We start from the raw sequence: 18,784 nt of genomic DNA, 5'->3' as shown, positions 1-18,784 counted from the left end.
AAACCAGGAGACCAGACCTGCGCACAATAGTCCACGAGATGTCTTATCAATGCCTCACTTGAAGCAAAATGACATCCGGCATCCTTATCTTTACATGTGACCGTTCGTTTCAGCATTGCAGTTATCTTTTGAGTTATATCTGCAATCTTTACATAGCCCCTGAACTTCAACTTGCTATCTACTAACACTCCGAGATCCCTAGCCTCATCAATTTCTTCAAGCATAATCCCACCAATGTAATACGATATTGGATATCTAATCACGCCGAAGTGAATGACTTTACATTTACTGACATTTATTCTCCCATACCCACAATTCCCGTCATTCTAATCATTCCAATCATTCTGCAAGCACTACATATCAGCATCATTCCTGATTACCCTACCTATTTTTGCATCATCAACAAATAGTGTATGTCGTTTGTCAAACCCTTCTCAATATCATTACTATATAGATTGAATAACGTTATACTGAGGAATGAACACATAATACTGTGCTACAAAGTAGATTTCGTGAATGATGGGGGTACAATATCCATGTAACTGGCTACGTGTATTTTTAGTTCGATTATAAGTTAGCACATGATGAATATCACACACATGGTGATATTCATCATGTGAACACTATAAGAACACTGTAGTAATAAAAATAAAATAAAATAAAATAGTAAATAAATAAAAAAAATAATATATATTTTTATTCAATATTTAAATAAAGAAACAGCGTCTTATGACTTAATAATCATAAATAAATAAATATTACGCTCAATCCATTAATAACAACAGCAATGCAAAAATTAGCTTTTGTTTAAGATTTTCCATACTATTTTCAAATCATTTAATTAGCTACAGCAAATTTGTCTGCATTGGTTTTTTCAAGATGCCACTTCCCATTTCATCATATTTACTGGAAAACTAAGGGCAGATTTCAGCAACAGATACTAATCTCTTTCCATTATCACAAGTCACGAGTACTGTGAAAGTGCTTACGAGTACTTTTCCTACTTAAAATTCAATCTTTTCATCAGTTAGTATTTACGAAATGTTCTGTTTATGCATGGAGCGAATAATATGTCTCCCTTCTATTAGCATTGATTTTTTTTTCATTGATTCCTACCCGACAATTTCTTTTCTTTATATTAAGCTTTTCATAAAACTTACAGCTTTTTCAACACTATCCCCAGGTAATAAATGTTCCTTATTTTCTCATCTTTTTTTTCTTCGTTTTCTGCTAAAATCCTTTACGACTAAAAGGGAACTCACAATACTTCCACAGTCTTCAAAATCAATGACTTGGTTAAATAAATTTTCTGTAGACTAATTCGAAAAGCGACTTATTCGAATTATTATTATTATTATTAATAATAATAATAATAATAATAATAATAATAATAATAATAATAATAATAATAATAATAATAATAATAATAATAATAATTTTTACAGCGTTGACAGCAACTTGACCTGGCACAGGTTGAGAAATGGAGCACTAAAGAAAGAAACAGAGTCGGTAATTTTTGCAGCACAAGAACAGACCATTAAAACCAACGTTATGAAAGCAAAAATGGAAAGAAAACAAGAGAGTAAGTTCAGATTGTGCAAAGAGAAGGAAGAAACGGTAGACCACATTATAAGTGGGTGCAGCAAATTCGCACAAACTGAGTACCGTAAAAGGCACGATAATGTGGCTAAGATAATTCACTAGCATTTATGTAAAAAAGTACGGATTTATAGTATCTAAAGACTATTGGAAGAATAAAGCTGACCAAAAGGTGATTGAGAATGAAAAAGCTAAAATATTCTGGGATTTCAAAATCCAGACTGACAAAAGCTTGAAATGTAATACACCCAATATAACAGTGGTTGAAAAAAGTGAACAAGGGTGTTCAGTTCATCGAAATATCAGTACCAGGAGATTAGTGGAATTAACGACAAAAAACTGAAAAAATTACAAAGTATTGCGAGTTGGAAGTCGAAGTTGAACGAATTTGGCAAAAGAAAACTAAAGTTTTTTCCATAATAATAGGTGCCATCCCCCAAACACTGAAAAAACATCTAGAAGCACTCGAGTTAGATGGAGTAAAAACTGGGCAGTTGCAAAAGCTGCTTTTCGGGACAGCATTCATATTCAGAAGGTACGTCCACAAAAACAAATTGATATATATGTGTGTGTGTGTGTGTGTGTGTGTGTGTGTGTGTGTGTGTGTGTGTGTGTGTGTGTGTGTGTGTGTGTGTGTGTGTGTGTGTGTGTGTGTGTGTGTGTGTGTGTGTGTGTAAAAAGTTTTTTACATTGGGTATAATTGTGGTAGTGGCCCATTGCCTTTAATGCATAGCATCATACATCTCCTCAAGGAGATGGGTTTTGCATTAAAAGTAAATATTAAGAATAGTGATCAAAGCTTATTCTACTTTTACCATGAGTTGCTTTGGTCTTGCACTACGTGCAGGGTTAGCTAGACTTGCAACACTTGCGGGCGCAAACTTGACTTATTTGTCTGTTTGCTTACTTGGGAAATGGAGTAAAACCAGGTTTAAAATAGCTTGGCATCTTTAACATATATATATATATATATATATATATATATATATATATATATATATATATATATATATATATATATATATATATATATATATATATATATATATATTAAAGAATTTGAAGACAGGATACGTAGGATAAAGCGCCCCTGTGCTGGGACACCGAACGATTGAGGAAAAATTAGTTGGCAATAAAGTAGAAATTAATTTTTTTCTTGCGATACGCTTTGCATATCCTACTTATCACATCCTTCTAAGTGAATGATATATACCTCTAGTTTTTAACCGTGACAGCGTTGAAGAAACTGTGAAAACTCGTTAGTTTCTTTGTATTTGAGATGGGAAATATGATGAAAATTCTCCAAACAAGTAGCTGCCAAGAAATGTGCTCGCTTGCATTTGTGGTTTATATCATTAAAATGAAGGATTTAATTTCATTTTCTTTGTGCATCTTTGTATGTGATGATAGATATTATCAAGCGATCTTGTATTTCTTTGCAACAAGAGGTCACACTAAACTTGTGACACGTGACCTGCTGGAGTAAATTGTGTCAAAAGGCTTGGCCGTCAAGACTCCGATTTCAAATCTTATACGATTATAAAAGAAATGGCGAAATACGATCCCCCGACAAACATGTTATGGAAATCTAGGATATACTAGCTTTTATTTCATTACTATTTGTTTTTTACTTTTATTTTATCAATATAAATAGAAAAATTCACAGACAGTCTGGTTTCATTACTGATGAATTTTTCCTAATAAGAACAAAACTGTGGAAATCGAACAGTGTTTCTAGCATTAGTTGAGTAAGATGAAGTAGGCACTTTTAGAATATCAGCAGATCAAAAGATAGAAACAAATTAACAAATGCCAGTATATATGCTCATATATTTCAAAAATAAAGCTTTCAGAGGAAGTAATTAAAAGACAGTTTCACAGAAAAGTCCTAATATTTTTTTGCGGATATCTAAATATTTTATGAATATTTGGTTGGAACAGACCGGAATCTTATAAGGAGTTATTCATTTGAAGTTCGATAGCTTCTTGCTACTATGCATGAGGCTGGAAACTTGAATTTTTCCTCTGAAAACTTGAATTTTTCATCGTGAAAAACAAACATTTAAAATAATTTTAATTTAAGGTTTCTGTGGGTTGATATTTCCATGCTTTTGTATCTGACGAATACAATGCAACTTTCTTAAAAAAAATTCATTAGCCTTTTGTTCCTTTATAGAGAGCAGATGTGGCTGTTTTAGCTCTGTGTAACTTTTGTTGACAGCTATCACTGGTCCAAGATTATCACTAATTTTAAGCAGCATCCAGTGAAGAGACAGCAGAGAAGTGGTGTAATATCGTTGTTCCTAACTCGAACAATATGTTATTATCTGAAAAACAGCATGGATTATACGTCAGATTTTCTTGAGTTAATAGACAAAAAAAAAAAAAAAAAAACGAAAATTTCAGGAGAAAATAACGTGTTTTCCTCTCCGAGAGATCGACTAACTCGGGAAACGGTCGAAGAAAGGCTTAGAAAACGTTTCTCTAGTGGGCGAGTAGAAATGCACTTAGGCATTTCTTTGGGTGGCCTAGTACTGTGGATGCAAACACTACTTCGAATGAGTTACACAGGCCTATTTTTTAAAGAAACCATTATTTAATTACTAGTTTTATACACCATTTTCCTGTATTTCTTTCGATTAAAACACATTATAAAAAGATATACGCAGAGAGATTTCTGAATTAACAACTGTTATTCAAATTAAATTTGAACTAGATGTTGAAAATTGTAGCGAGATGTCACACGCGTGTCTCGTTATTGCAATGTGCTATATAACTTCTAGCATGATTCATTAATATGCAGGTCTTTTATAGATGTTACCCATAGCTCATTTAAGATAGAACCTTGGTTTTTATTACATTGAGTAGGACATCGTATCATTTCTTTAAATAAACGTACATAACCATTGAATTCTATATATTGCAGTTTAGTGAGTTGCCAGTTTACTTGGTGTTTTTCTTTAGTTATGTGAAATGCCAGTCTTGATTTATGTGTCCGTTTTTTATTTACATACACACATACTTGGCATGTTCTTGTTTGACGGATTTCTTCAGATCCACTCGTCTGTCCAACGTAGCAAATGCCACAAGTACAGAAGATTTTGTACATTCCTAGTCATTTATGAGGTGAGTGGTGGAGTTGTTTCAGCAATTTTAATCGCGGATATTTTTTGTAGTGGTCGATAGGCGACTTATAAGTTGTATTGTTTTAAAATTTGAGCTATTTTATCTAACAGTTTTAATGTAAGGTAAAGAAACAGCACCTATTGTCTTGTTGTATATAACCTGGAATATGCGATGGTCTATTTCTTTCTTTCTTTTTTTTTTTATTACTTTATATTGTAATGGCCTGTCTTTAAGAGGTTTGATTATGCCTTGTTTTTGCGCCAGGCGGGACTGGCGGTGTGATGTGGCATGTAGATATCGTTCGATATTGAGCTTTTTCCAGAGATTTCAAATGAAAGGTCCAGATTTTCTACTGGGATGATAACATTGCAATCTGTCTTTTTTACTTCTAATATAAATTTGATTTTTTGGCTTTAAGTAGTTTCGTAAAAATGTAATTATTTTTTTTACCGCAGTGAAATGCGTATATATCGAATTCTTTCATTTTAAAATCAATCACATCCCAATGTGATGAATTGTTATCAGTAAAACTTACGTTTTGGGGCTAATTTTCTTTACCGCTGCTTCTTATAAAATGTAAATCTTAAGTCATTTTCAGCCAAAATATTTACATCTTTAATTGCAACTTTTATGGTGTCGCCACTTCCTATCTATACATGTGAAATGTAACAGAATTTCTGGCTGAACTTTTCCAAACGAATTTAGTACTGAACATACAAACTTATTGTTTTAATACTGATCATATTGTAATGCGTACAAACATCTTACATTCTTTGCCTACCAATTTCGCTAGCAAACTGTCTAGCTTTTTCAAGGCGTTGACCGAAAAGCATAAAAAAACTAGTAAATGCAAACTGAAAGGAACCAAAAAAAACGTTGTAAACAATCTAGTAGCTAAGGTTACACGTTCGCGTGACAGAGACCGAGAGGACTTATTGTTTTTATTCATTATCACGCATGTGTGTTTGTTGTAAACGTGAAATGTGATTACTTGCTAGCTGTAGTTCAGATGGATTTAGAGAGAGGATCAGGTTTTTACACGAACTGTTCAGAATAGTACCCTGGTTTCTGTTCAGGTTTTGGTTATTAACACTATTGTGGCTTCCTTGAATAAACAATGTTTGTAGTCGTCATCCAAATATGGCGGAGCTGTTTTTCCACTCTATCGTGTGGTTAGACGTACAGAAATGATGTGCTAAGCCGGAGGAAATACTTCTGTTGTGGTTTACATCACCAACATGTTCTTTTTGTCTGATCTCTAAACTCCGTGAAGTTTGTCTGATGTAAGCAAAACCACAGGAGCAAGGAATGTAATATGCACCTGGATCTTTGTAGAATGGCACCTTATCTTTTGGGGATCCTAAAACCTGTCTGATGCTGGTGGTTGGTTTGAAGACCACTCTGATGTTTTAGGCTCTTAGTATTCTGGCTATTTGATAAGAAATTGACCTGATGAAAGGAATTACTACAGTAGAAATGCGCTGGGAGCTTGATTCTTCTTGTCTGGGGTTGTCACCATATAGATATTTTTTGATGATGTTCGGAGGGTATTTTGTGATAATGTGTTGGCTATTAGTGAGAGTTCAGTCTGTGTATCCTCCTCTTCTGATATAAAATTTCGGGCTCTATTTTTCAACATGTGGATAATGCTCAGTTTGTGTGTCCTGTGATGGAGTATAATGAAGATATCTTCCAGTGTCTGTAGGCTTTCTGTAAATAGACAATTTGACACTATTTGATTGTGTCTTTATCAAGATGTCTAAAAAATGCAGTTGGCTGTTGTTTTCCACTTCCAGAGTGAATTTTATCTTGTTATGTATTGAGTTGATTTCAACATATCCAAATATGTTGAATTTAGTACTGATTATTTAAATATTAGAATATATGTAATCTTGCGACTAGGATATTCATTTTTCGTGCAAACAACTTGCATATTCATGATAAGCTATCTTCCATATCTGTCGGAATAACATCCCTGCTAGATTAAACTGCCTTCTACAGTTATTGCTTCCCACGGCGAGTGTTTCACTCCAGGGGGCGTTTGTACCAGTAACAGTAGAGGCAATCTAATCTAGCAGGGATGTTATTCCGATAGATAAGGAAGATAGTTTATCATGAATATATCGTTTACCAATGTAATTTTTATTCTGTAGTTTTGTTTGCTAAATATATCATATTTATAAAATTTCTGCACTGACTGTAAAAGGATACGATATGATGCAGTAGCGAACATAATCTGAATAAGCCGTGTTTTCTTAAAGTTTTTGGTTTTGGTTTGGTTTTTGTTTCAGTTTACAATAATTTTGGTTTGGGTTTCAATTTACTATTTTCGGTTTTACCTCACCATTTTGGTTGAGTGCTGCATGTTTTAACTGTCTCTATAATGTTTATTAATAGCGTTATGCATTTTTAATAGTGTAAACAAGTTGATATTCGTAGTGTTTTATTCATTTTGTGTAGCTATAAAATGCATACATTTTTAAGAAAGCTAATATGTACTCTATCTCAGCACACGTCCATGACTCAGACAAATTGCCAATGAATGAGGTATTTGTTTGATTACTGCTAATGCGATTTTAAAGATATTTAGAGAAACAGGTACCTTTTCTCCTGACAGAAAAGGAAAATGTGGGCAAAAAGGGAAAACTACACTTACTCAAGATCGTTTACTAGTTAGGAAACACAAAATGAATCCAAGATTATCTGCTGCAGACTTAAGTAGAGACTTGGCAGCTAGTGGGATTGATGTTTTTTCCATCGAAGATTATTGGACTGCCCACAGACAAAAAAAAAAAAAAAAAGAGCCAACTGTTGACGAAGGCTATGATAAAAGAGACTCCAATGGGCAAAAGTGTACAAAGATTGAACTGTTGAGGAGTGGAAGAAGGTCATATTCTCAATTGAGGGCCATTTCTTTGTCCAAGGAGAGCGAGTAGCCTATGTCACCTTTAACAAACTCCTAAACCCCCAGTTAAAAAGATCTTCTGGGATTGTTTTACACATGACGGTCCAGGATCACTTGTGAGCCTGTTGACGGTATGATAAAAAGTGACTAATACCATAAATATTGGAGAAAAGAGTGGTCCCACAGATTCAGAAAGACAAAGAACTCATCTTCCAACAGGATCTCGCTCCACGCTACACTTCAAAAGAGCGAAAGAATTTCTCAAAACTTACAACATCAAATTGTTTCAGTGGTCAGGTAACTCTCCTGACATTAACCCAATAGAAAATTTGTGGGCCATAGTGAAAAAGCGACTTGGAAAATTAAATCGTGATACAAAGGATAACTTAATATAATCCTTTATAAAAGTGTGGTTTCGAGATGCAGAAATAAGAAAAATGTGCTCTATGTTGGTAGAGTCCATGCATGAGCGAAATAATGAACTTATTAGGAACAGAGAAGCACACATACATTATTAGGTAAAGTTGGAATTGAATGTTGTACTTATTTTCTTGAGAAATTAAAATTTTTCTTTAAAATGTGAGTGTTCGTATTAATTTATTCGTTACTGCGCATAATACTCGGATGATTTCTTAAATAATAATCCACATATAGGAAGTGTATGGAGCTATTTAATAATATTTAATAATGTACAGAAATACTGATAATATAAAATTTCTAAATAAACAGAAGTATAAAGCAATGATTTCATAATTAAAAATTCAGTGCACAAAATAAAACATGTTATTTTGCAACTACATTTACATTCAGGAAAAGCAATTCCAAATTTAATTAATTCTCACATGTTTCCCAATTAAGCAATAAATTAACTGTAAATTCTTGAGGCAATAAGTATAACCGATATAAACCAGCACGCATAACTAATATACATTTACTATTAATTAACTTGTTTTTCTGTGATAAGAGTTGTTTTTCTACAACTCTTATCACAGGCCAGTGAACTCTGAGAATTTTTTAAAAATTTATTTTGAAGATAAAATTCAAAGATGGAAAAGTTAGTGAGGTGGTGTGCTATAGAATGAGAATGGCGGAATCGATACTGCAATCAATAATTAAATTATTAGGTTCTCAGGCAGAAAATGTAGTTGTTGATGACCTTCTTTCTCATTTAATATTCTCGAAAGTGATGGAGAAGATCATCAACAACCACTATCTTTCCCTACTGAAGACCTATCAGTTAATTAGTGGTTGCCAGTATGGATTCCACCATTTTTCGCTCTACAGCAGACTGCTTCGCTAATTTGTCACCTTTGAACAAAGACCATGGCTTTTGTCCAAAGGTGGAAAGGTTAGCAATGAAATAAATGGCGTTTGTACAAATGTCAGGGTCTGTGTAGTTCTGTGGAAATGGCACGTGCATACATAGCGCTAGGCCCTAAAAAAATTATTTTGAGTTCGAATCTAGTCGCCGACTAGATGAACTTTCTTTAACAATTTGTTCGATCGTTTTTCCGAGTTAGTTAATCTCGAGAATGGACAAGGGAGATTTTTTTCTCCAGGGTTTTATCGTTCCTTAAACCCAAGAAAATCGACCGTAGAACCTTGCCCATGCCAGAGATCGATTAACTCAGGAACCGGTCTAAGCCTATCTTCGACCGGTTCTCGAGTTAGTCGATCTCTGGCACAGGCAAGCGGGTTTTTTCTCACGGAAACTCGGGATTTTCGTCCCATAAACTCAAGAAATCGACCGTAGTACGCATATTATTTCAGACAGTAATGTAACATATCCTGTTATGATTAGGTACCAAGAGATAACAGCACTTGTTTGCCGGTCTCTTCATCAGTGGCCGCTATAATTAATGATAGACATGGGCCAGCTATCTCTGATTGGCTAACGGTGGGAATTGAACAGCCCATTCAGTCTCTGAAAGCTAGATAGGTATAAAGGCCTTGCCTACTCCCTATAAGGGAATAAAAAAAGCGTCAGCTGATTTATTTATTTTATTTTATTTATTTTTTTTTTATATACTCTGTTAGGGTTAGGGAGCACGAGATGGCGGCATGTCTTCCCTCTCTTCACTGGATGCCGTTTATAATTAGTGATAGTCTTTGGCTAGCTATCTCTGATTGGCTACCAGTGGTGACTGAACTACCACCTAGTCTTGAAACGTTAATAGGACTAAAACGACCTACTCTACTTCCTATTAGGAATAAAAGATGTTAGCATGTTTTTTTAAACTGTATTGTTTTCTGCTTTCAAAACAGTTGAATAAACAAACTGTTGATTTTCATAGAAAAATGAGAATTCATTCCCATATACTTTGGTTTTCTAAATTTCTATTTATAGAAAACGTATGTTAGTACATCGAACTTAAAATGGTGAGTTGGTCGGTTGATTTGGATTATTATTGTATTATGTATTGTATTATGATTATTATTGTATTAATGTATTATGTCCGTAAATCGAGTATGTTTTTCGGGATGAAAAAACTTGAGTTTCTGGAAGGAAAACCCCGCTGCTTCCATAATTATAAAAGCTCTGATAAAGGTTAAAATGGTGAGTCAACATGCTATCTTGGTAAGAGATAGAGATTTTAGATAGATGTTTGGTTCGCTTTTCGTAATTTAGGAATAAGATGTAATAAATAATCGCTATATAGGAAACATTAAAGAAATCCGCTCAAGAATGGTTGCAAATCATTGGTACCGTAGGTAGTCTAAAGGTAAGAGAATACCAAACTTTGAACTCGATCAACCCACAGGCCTCCGATAAGCAGGTCTTTACAATCCACATTAGACAGTGAAGATGCCATGTACTCTCTGCAGACCAAGTCCGAGATGATAATATTCTAACTTTAACACTTTCATTGCCAAGCTGAAAATTGGAATTTCGTGTGGTGGCCAAATTTTTTTTATTTTTTTATTTAGTTAGCGACGTCAACGCGATAACGCGTGATCGGCCGTTTGGTGAGAACTCGCATCGCGCGATATCGCGTGATTGGCAATGAACATGTTAAAAATATTTAAAGTCATATGATATTACAATTAAGATTATTATGTTTCTTTTTCACTTATCTAATATTTAAATAAAAACACGTGGGAACGTGCTAATGCTAATTACGACGCTGTGCAACATTATATACGGTAATACATATGGCCAGAAAAACAATAAACACGAAGGATAGGCAAGTGGAGATATTTCACAACAGATACAGAACGATATTTTGGAGCAGTCAAAGTCTTTAATAACAGGAAAGATCCAAGCTATGATGAGTTCTCAATAGAAATCTCAAAAAACTTAAAACCGAAGTTCACTGTAGTTTTTAACAGTTTCCGTAACAGAGGAACAATATAGCACTGACCAAAAGGCCTGAAGTGATGCAGAAATTTATGAAAATTTTAAGCCATTGAATAAAAACCACAATATTAACTTAACAAAGTCCAACGGAACGTGTTGTGTCAAAACGATGTCCCAATAAAAATAAAAAAACCTATGGATAAAAAAAAAATTAAAAAAAAAAATCATCCATCGAATATCTCATCCGGGATATCATTGACCCAATAACACTAAAACAAACATCCACCTCAAGTTGCACCTGGCAAAGGTTGTTTACGATGTTAAATATGTATTGCACACCTTAGGAAAATGGGAAAACATTCATGATGATCTGAGTTCGATTCTCGTCGTGATGAGAAGGAATGTTTTATAAAAATCTTTTGCAGTTGAAGATAGGTTAGCCAATCTCATACGGAAGTAACATTTTTTTATCTTTTCCTTTCACTCTCTCTCTCTCTCTCTCTCAGTTTACGGGTGGTGGACAGTAGATCACGTTATTTCCGAAGACAGTTCCTTCGGGAAAAAACTCGGTTTTTCATCCCGCAAAACATGCAAACTGGTAGGAAAAGAACATGTGCAATTTAACAAACGTAGTACACTGACTGATAGCTGCTTCGGCCATAATTCTGAAAGAACAACAACCAGGAACTTATCCCTTTATGTACTCTTGATGTGCATATATGATGAGCACCTCTTGGAAAAGGATGCCATCGAAAGAGAGACGAGATGTTTAACTTCAACTAAAAAGAGTGCTAGCTGGAATTCTATCTAGAGGAAGCTACAAAATAAATAAATAAAATAGGAGTTTTACTTCTACAGAACAGGAAAATTGACAGGAAAAATAAAACGTGTAATTATTACAACGACATGTGGATCGTAATTTCATTCAAATCAAACTTGAAAAAGGTGGCTCAGACTTGTGTCACTTGAGCAACGTCATTGTTCTGTCAGCAATATATGTCGGCTTATATATTAAATAAAGCTGCGTTAAAGTTTCATATGAGGTAACATATTTGTAAACTAAAAGAGATTTGAAATGCCTTTTTGTGGGAGGGATTATTGATACAACTGTCTTGCCCTGATTTGCGAGTTAATGATAAGTATTATTATTCATTTAAAGATAATGGATAAGCGATATAGAATATGCTATATACAGTAGCTGGAAGTTAAAACACTCGAGAGTTCGGCAGAAAAGTCAAAACGAAAGTAAAGTTTATCGTACAAATATACGAATCTAAAGATATGGCGAAATTGAACAAGTTGATAAATATTATCACCACTGATAAGATTCTTTTTTTTTATTCTACTCCAGTGGTGTAGCTAGAGCTTTTGCCGCCCGGGGCGATCCCTGAGTTTGCCGCCCACTCTCATCAATACACACCAAAAATACTACAAAAAGTTAAAATGACGTATAGGGAAATAAATTAAAACACTATGTTTATTTTTGAAGTAAAAATTTAATTTCAACATTCTAAAATGTTATTTTTCTTGCTTTTCTGTTAGCAAAATCGTCGATGACATTGGCGAAGTCTGTTTCATAGGAATGTAATTCTTAATCGATTTTATTTAGAAAAACTTCTCTCACAACTAGCAATACTTACAGCAATTGTGAGGAGAATTCGCAGTAGGATTACAAATTTGGAAATGAGTTATCGAGACTGCATTTTAGAATTAACTGCAAAAGTTCAAAAAGGCTCAAAGTGTCGCCCGGGATAGACCTCCCCCCCCCCCCCCCCTTAGCTACGCCTCTGTTCTACTCGAAAGCATTCCTGTGTGTACGGTTGTTATTTCGCCGTTAGTAGAATCTTCAAAATGAAATCAAATTAAAATAGAAATGAAAGTTAACAAATAAAAATTATACCGAAACATATCTAATGATCAGTGTGCTTTTATTTCAAAATTATTATTTTATTAGGAATTTATTTCAAAATGTTTAATTGGATGTATTGTTCTTGGAGAAAAAGGATCGATAAAACCGAATTTTAAATTAAATTATTATTAATAAATTATTGAAAAAAAAAAGATTTTTTATTTAACAAAAAAAATTCTCGTATGCTGTACCGTTGCTTGCGGACAAAAATAAAATAAATTCACTCCAGAACACAGAATTTTCAAGAGCAAAGGTTGTGTTAAATCAATCTTCGGACCACATACCATGTAGATGTCGGCCACATCCAAAGTTTTTAACTGCAGCTCTTCCCAATGGTGCGATGTATATATCATGAAGCAAATAACAACAAGAAAAACAACAAATATTTTCGGTCGCGACTTTTGAGACTCTTAAGCTATAGTTAAGCTGCTGTATAGATTTCGAAATATATCAAATCAGTATTAGCAGATGAAAGTTTTAGGGAATTTGTGAAAGATTTAAAAAAAAATATTTAATTTCTTTCTTTTTCTTCCCCTGTTATTTTGGCCACCAGTTGCTAACTCATGGAACTTTGTTGATATATAAATTCTTCTGAATTTAAAAAAGCACTATGAATTTGCGATCATTACATCAGAATTGCGAAAAGTGATAGCACAAATGGCCTGGTTTTCCCTTCCAGTCGTTTCCGACCGTAGGTTACTTTGTAGGCATTGTCCACAAAGTATTTCTGGTGAGATTTTTACATTCATCATTGCTTCCCCCAACATCATCCAGATCAAAAAGATTGGAAAGAACCCCCAACTCCCAGAAAGCTACAGGCCTATCAGCCTCCTACCCTGTCTTGGTAAGGTCGCTGAAAAAGTTATATTCACAAGGCTTCACTCTGAAACGGACAAGTTAGGAATCATTCCAAACGAGCAATTTGCATTATACTGTACAACAGATACATAGGTTGGTTGTGAAAATCACAAAAGGCTACAATTGGAACCTCCATACAGCTGCAGGAGGTTCACAGATGTTGCAAAGGCTTTTGACAAGCTATGGAACTTTAGTGTGCCTCAGGGCTCTCTCTCTCTCTTTCTCTCTAGCCTCCCCTTCCCCTGCTATTTTCAATTTGCATAGCTGACATTCCCCAAAACCCTAGTACTACTATCACTACATTATATGCAGATGACACCGCTGTACTAGGAAGATCACTCAGCCCCCAACTGGCAATCAGCAGGCTCCAAAACAGTATTCATATATTAGAAAAGTGGCTGATGGAGGATTCAAGTAAACCCCCAAAAAGTACAGCTATAATGTTTTCCAAAAAGAAGGTCCAGGGAAAGAATGACATTCACCTATTAGGAGTCGAGATTCTATGGCAGACCGAAGTTAAATACCTAGGCGTGATATTTGACAAAATAACTTAAATTCAACAATCATATTAAACTCATTGGCTCGAAGACATCTAAAGCAATCGCTGAACTCTACCCCATGATCAACAGAAGAAGCAAGCTGGATTACGTAACAAACTACTTATATATAACATGGTAATACGTCCAGTCATCACTTACGTATCTCCTGCTTGGAGCCATGCTTCGAATACAAATATTCAAAAACTGCAGAGGATACAGAACAAATGCCTGAGGATGATTCTGTATGCCCCATAGTTCATAAGAAACTCCCAGATTCACAGAGAAGTCAACATTCCTTACATTTCCTCCTTTCTCCATGATCTAGTAGACAAGTTCTTCATCAAGGCAAGTAATCATCCACCGCTGATCAAACAAGCTTCGGACTACAATGAAGCAGAATACTACCAATATAAAAGACCCAACTCAATCTTAAGCTCAGCTGAATGCAGCAAATCTCAACGCCCTCACAGGGCGAGTCTAGAGCTCAATAACACTCCACTCAAAGAACCTCCCTCACAGACAAAGGCGAATATGAAAAGCATTAGTGCTTCACCCATCAAACCAGCAATGTTCTGCTGTATTCTGAATATTTTTGTATGTTATGCACCCGATGAAGTTTTCTAAGAAAACGAAACCAGAAAGTTTCTAGTCTCTATCTCTTCAAGTCTCTCATTACTGAATAATACTATCAAATAATACTCCGCCATTGTTATTAAAAAAAACTGCAATCTTTATTTCGGCAACACCTGCTATCTTCTCGGCCATACACCATTAACGTGACATTATTAAATTGTGAAAATAAACTAATATTTCTAATTTAGAACAAAAAGTATGCATTTAAAAGTTACTGGCTGCTACTAAACATTGCTTGAAATTTAAGCGTGAAACACAGTTGTTGTTCTGTATTTATCGCCCGCTAGTAAATATCTCTTAAATTCATTTACCCAATCGATAGTCGTTATAAAAATTATACCGAATAGCTTCTAATGAAGCTATTCAGTATAATAATAGAAGAAGATAAATATAGACAAGATAATAATAATAGAGCATAATAGAAGGTTATGCAAGACGTATTATAGAACCATTAATTCGTTCTTATACATTAAAATATAGCTGTACTCGTACAATTAACAATAATTAATCTTTTTTTTAACATGGGATATTTATAAATATGAGCCTTATGTACGCTATATATACATTCGATTAAATATTCCAATCTGAACAGACATAGCTATAGCACTTTATGTTTAGTATTAACTTGACTGGTAAAGAAAACTTTTAAATGAATTTTCGCCTTTTTAATGAGTATTTAAATACATTTTTAATGAACATCATTAGTCGGAATGAAAGTTAATTTAGAAAATGCTTTTATAAATTACATAGGCGAGAGATTACACGCACGCGCATTAATGTTCATCCGACTGTCTGTTGCAGTATACTAATAATGTAATGTTATCAGCATGCTTATCTAATCAAAGGTGTTACGGAAACAACTGAATGTTGTTCAAATAAATTCACAGTGTATATGAATAAACAACACAGTGCTGATTTTAGAAACACTTGCACTATATATAGTAGTAAATGCGTAATGATTTCTAATTTTATATTTTCTTTAAAAATAGGACAAGAATTCTTGATCTCAATTTGTTTCTTAAAAGAAATGAAATACTTATATTTAAATCGCTTTGCATGTTCATATAATAATAATAATAATAATAATAATAATAATAATAATAATAATAATAATAATAATCAAAGTTGGCCGGCTGTGGCTTAAACACAACAAAGTCATCCCAATAATTATCGGTGCACTTGGTGCAACTTCAAAGAAGCTATCCAAATATTTACAGCAATTAAACATCAACGAAGTGACCTACAAAAAACAGCATTACTTGGAACAGTCGATATTTTACGACTCTACCTGACGGACTATTCTTAGATTCTTGGGTAGAATGTGAATTGCTCTGTATACCCAGTCATGTTGTTGTTTAAATGATATATTGTTTTGACTATGTATCAATTATGTCAATAAAATAATAATAATAATAATAATAATAATAATAATAATAATATATTCTTTTGGATAATTTTTGGCATTAATGACTTACAAATATTCATGCTGCAGAGTAATTCGAACAGCCAGCATATTGGTTGGAGGGCAGAAATGCTATCCAAATGCTGCGGCTAGCCAACCAGATCGGCTACAACAATATACGAAACCGTATTGAACTCATTTAATAGTCATTTAATCATATATAAAGAGTTTAAGTTTAAATTTTTATGTTTTTCATTTTAAAATTTACAAAGTCTGAGATAGGTTTATCCTTCTCAAAGTTAAAGCAAATGAACTCAGTCTCAAACAATATTTGTTACATGCAATTCAAGTACCGTGCGATAGTTTGGTATAATTAGTTGTCCAGCTACATTGAATATTATTTATAGAAGATGGGAAAATTTGTTTAGAAGTACAGTGTTCCAAATATAAACAAAAATAACATATTAAATTAATTAAATGACATAGGAACTCTTGCATCTTTGTCATTTATTCCTATAGTATACGATTTGTACAACTTGCGTGTGGCTCAGTTTTTCCAGCATGCCTGGACGTATTAAAAAATAAAATAAAATAAAAGATTTAACACAAGAGGAAAGTTTAGTAAAATATGTTTCAGCTCATTGAAAACAACATCTTGTTTTAACATAATAACTCTATGGAAGAACCACCACCGAGCTTTGACCTTCTAAGTTCAATCACTGTGTCCATAAATATAGTTCAACAATTCGACCGAGTCCAATATGCCGAGTCCAAATTTGAAGTGCTGATGAAAAGAATCGAGATCATCTGGCAATGTCCCAGAGCTTAAAAACCACAATTATTATTTCATAAATTCGTTTAGTATAGAACATGATATAGTTTTAAGTTATTAAGATCTAAGTAGACTGCATTCCACAGAATACACACCGTTTCATTCGTTCTGCATCTGACAATTGAACATCGCTAGAAGCTAGAAGTTTTAGTGTTGTTGTGCATTACAATTAATTACCGTTAGAGGGCGTCTCACGTGTTTACTACTGTCTGATTAGATTTTGGCGATAATGTGTTGTTCAGGAAAGTTTTGCCATAAAGATAAAATTTCATAACTAATCCACTGTGTGAAGTATTTCAGGTAAATATTAAAACTTTTACCTTTAAAGAAGTCATTAAATGAGGGAAAAAACTATCACCTTAGATGTCAGTTGTCCCAGTAAGTTGACATCGGTTGGCAGACGCTGTGCGTGCCTTCCTTGAGCGATGGTCACGATGATGTAAATTACAGCATGCAGACTTACGTAATAGGAGAGAAAGAGTGTGAAAAAGTGCAAACGGAATTGACCTTTACTTCAAGCAAAAACACGTTATTACGTTTAAAATCCCCAGAACCTTGACGAGACGGTGAATTTACTGTTACGAAATTTTGAAGACGATACATAAGTTACCCTTATCAGACAGTTGCGAGGTAATTTGTAATCATCGCAATGAACGTAGCTGACTCATTGGTTCTGTATGGATAGTTTAGGACACAATTTCAGACCTCTGTAGATAAGCTGACTAAAAAGAAATTTTGCCAGACAGAACGTGAGTTGACTAGACTATATATTAAATGTTCGATAACTGTTTGGTATTAAAAAAAAAAAAAAAAAACCTCAGTGCAGTCTGAGGAGAGTTTTGCGATTCGTAAAATATATACATGACTATGTCATAAAGAAATCAAGATGGACCTAACACATTCGAAAATTCTTTTTAAAAAAATTGTGGGGAAAAATTCTGCTTTGACTGATTTTAATGAAATTTGCTATTTCGAATTGTTATTCAAATTTATTCAATCATTTTGATACTAAGGATTTGGATTAATTCAACCATTTTAATTTGATTTTATATCTTGACTATTTTTAGCTGGATTCGAATCAAAACGTTTCGAAATGGTACAAAGTAAGAGCTATGTGATGGCTTGAAAGGCATTGAAAGATATTTGGTCCCATTTTCATTTCTCGCATTTGGAGATATTCGTTTGAAAAATTAAGATTTAATTACTTTGCATCTATTAATGTAAAACTCAAACTTGTATAACATGTTAAAAATAATAAAATGTAAAATATAAGCTTACAACTCTCAAGGATGACGAATAAATAAATAAAACAAAAATAAAAACCTTTTCAGATGCTTCTTGATATTGGTACTTGTAAAAAGATTTAGCGCTGTGGAGTATTAAAATACCAAATACTGTATCCTTTGGCAGTGGCGCACCCAGAGAGCCCTGGCACCCCCACCCCAAAGAAAAATGGGAAAAAACCCTAGAAAATTTTCCAAAAATATTTCCTTAATTAAAATAATTTTTTTTATTTATGTTGTGTCGTGTCTTCTGTTTCTATACTACTTATGAATTAGCGATCATTGCAGATGCTTAGTCATAGGGCGTATGCGATGCGTAGTGTGTATTCTGAAATCGTCTACTGAACCCCCCCCCCCCCAAGATTAAATCCTGAGTGCGCCACTGTCCTTCCTTTGGTAC

General features: G+C 33.9%; 1 long non-coding RNA gene across 1 annotated transcript; it reads left to right on the top strand.

Annotated features, from left to right (window-relative positions):
- The first annotated feature begins 12,310 nt into the window (after positions 1-12,310).
- LOC150103182 (uncharacterized) lies at positions 12,311-18,391 on the top strand. Its single transcript, XR_016548778.1, has 2 exons — positions 12,311-12,512; positions 18,169-18,391. It is a non-coding gene; the product is annotated as an uncharacterized LOC150103182 (long non-coding RNA).
- Positions 18,392-18,784: the final 393 nt, after the last annotated feature.

The sequence above is a fragment of the Typopeltis vanoorti genome, chromosome 9 (genome assembly GCF_054136105.1).
Source record: "Typopeltis vanoorti isolate ZY-2024b chromosome 9, IOZ_Tvanoo_1.0, whole genome shotgun sequence".
NCBI lineage: Eukaryota > Metazoa > Arthropoda > Arachnida > Uropygi > Thelyphonidae > Typopeltis > Typopeltis vanoorti.
Note: the sequence above shows the minus strand (reverse complement) of the source record. Positions and strands in the feature narration are given on the sequence as shown.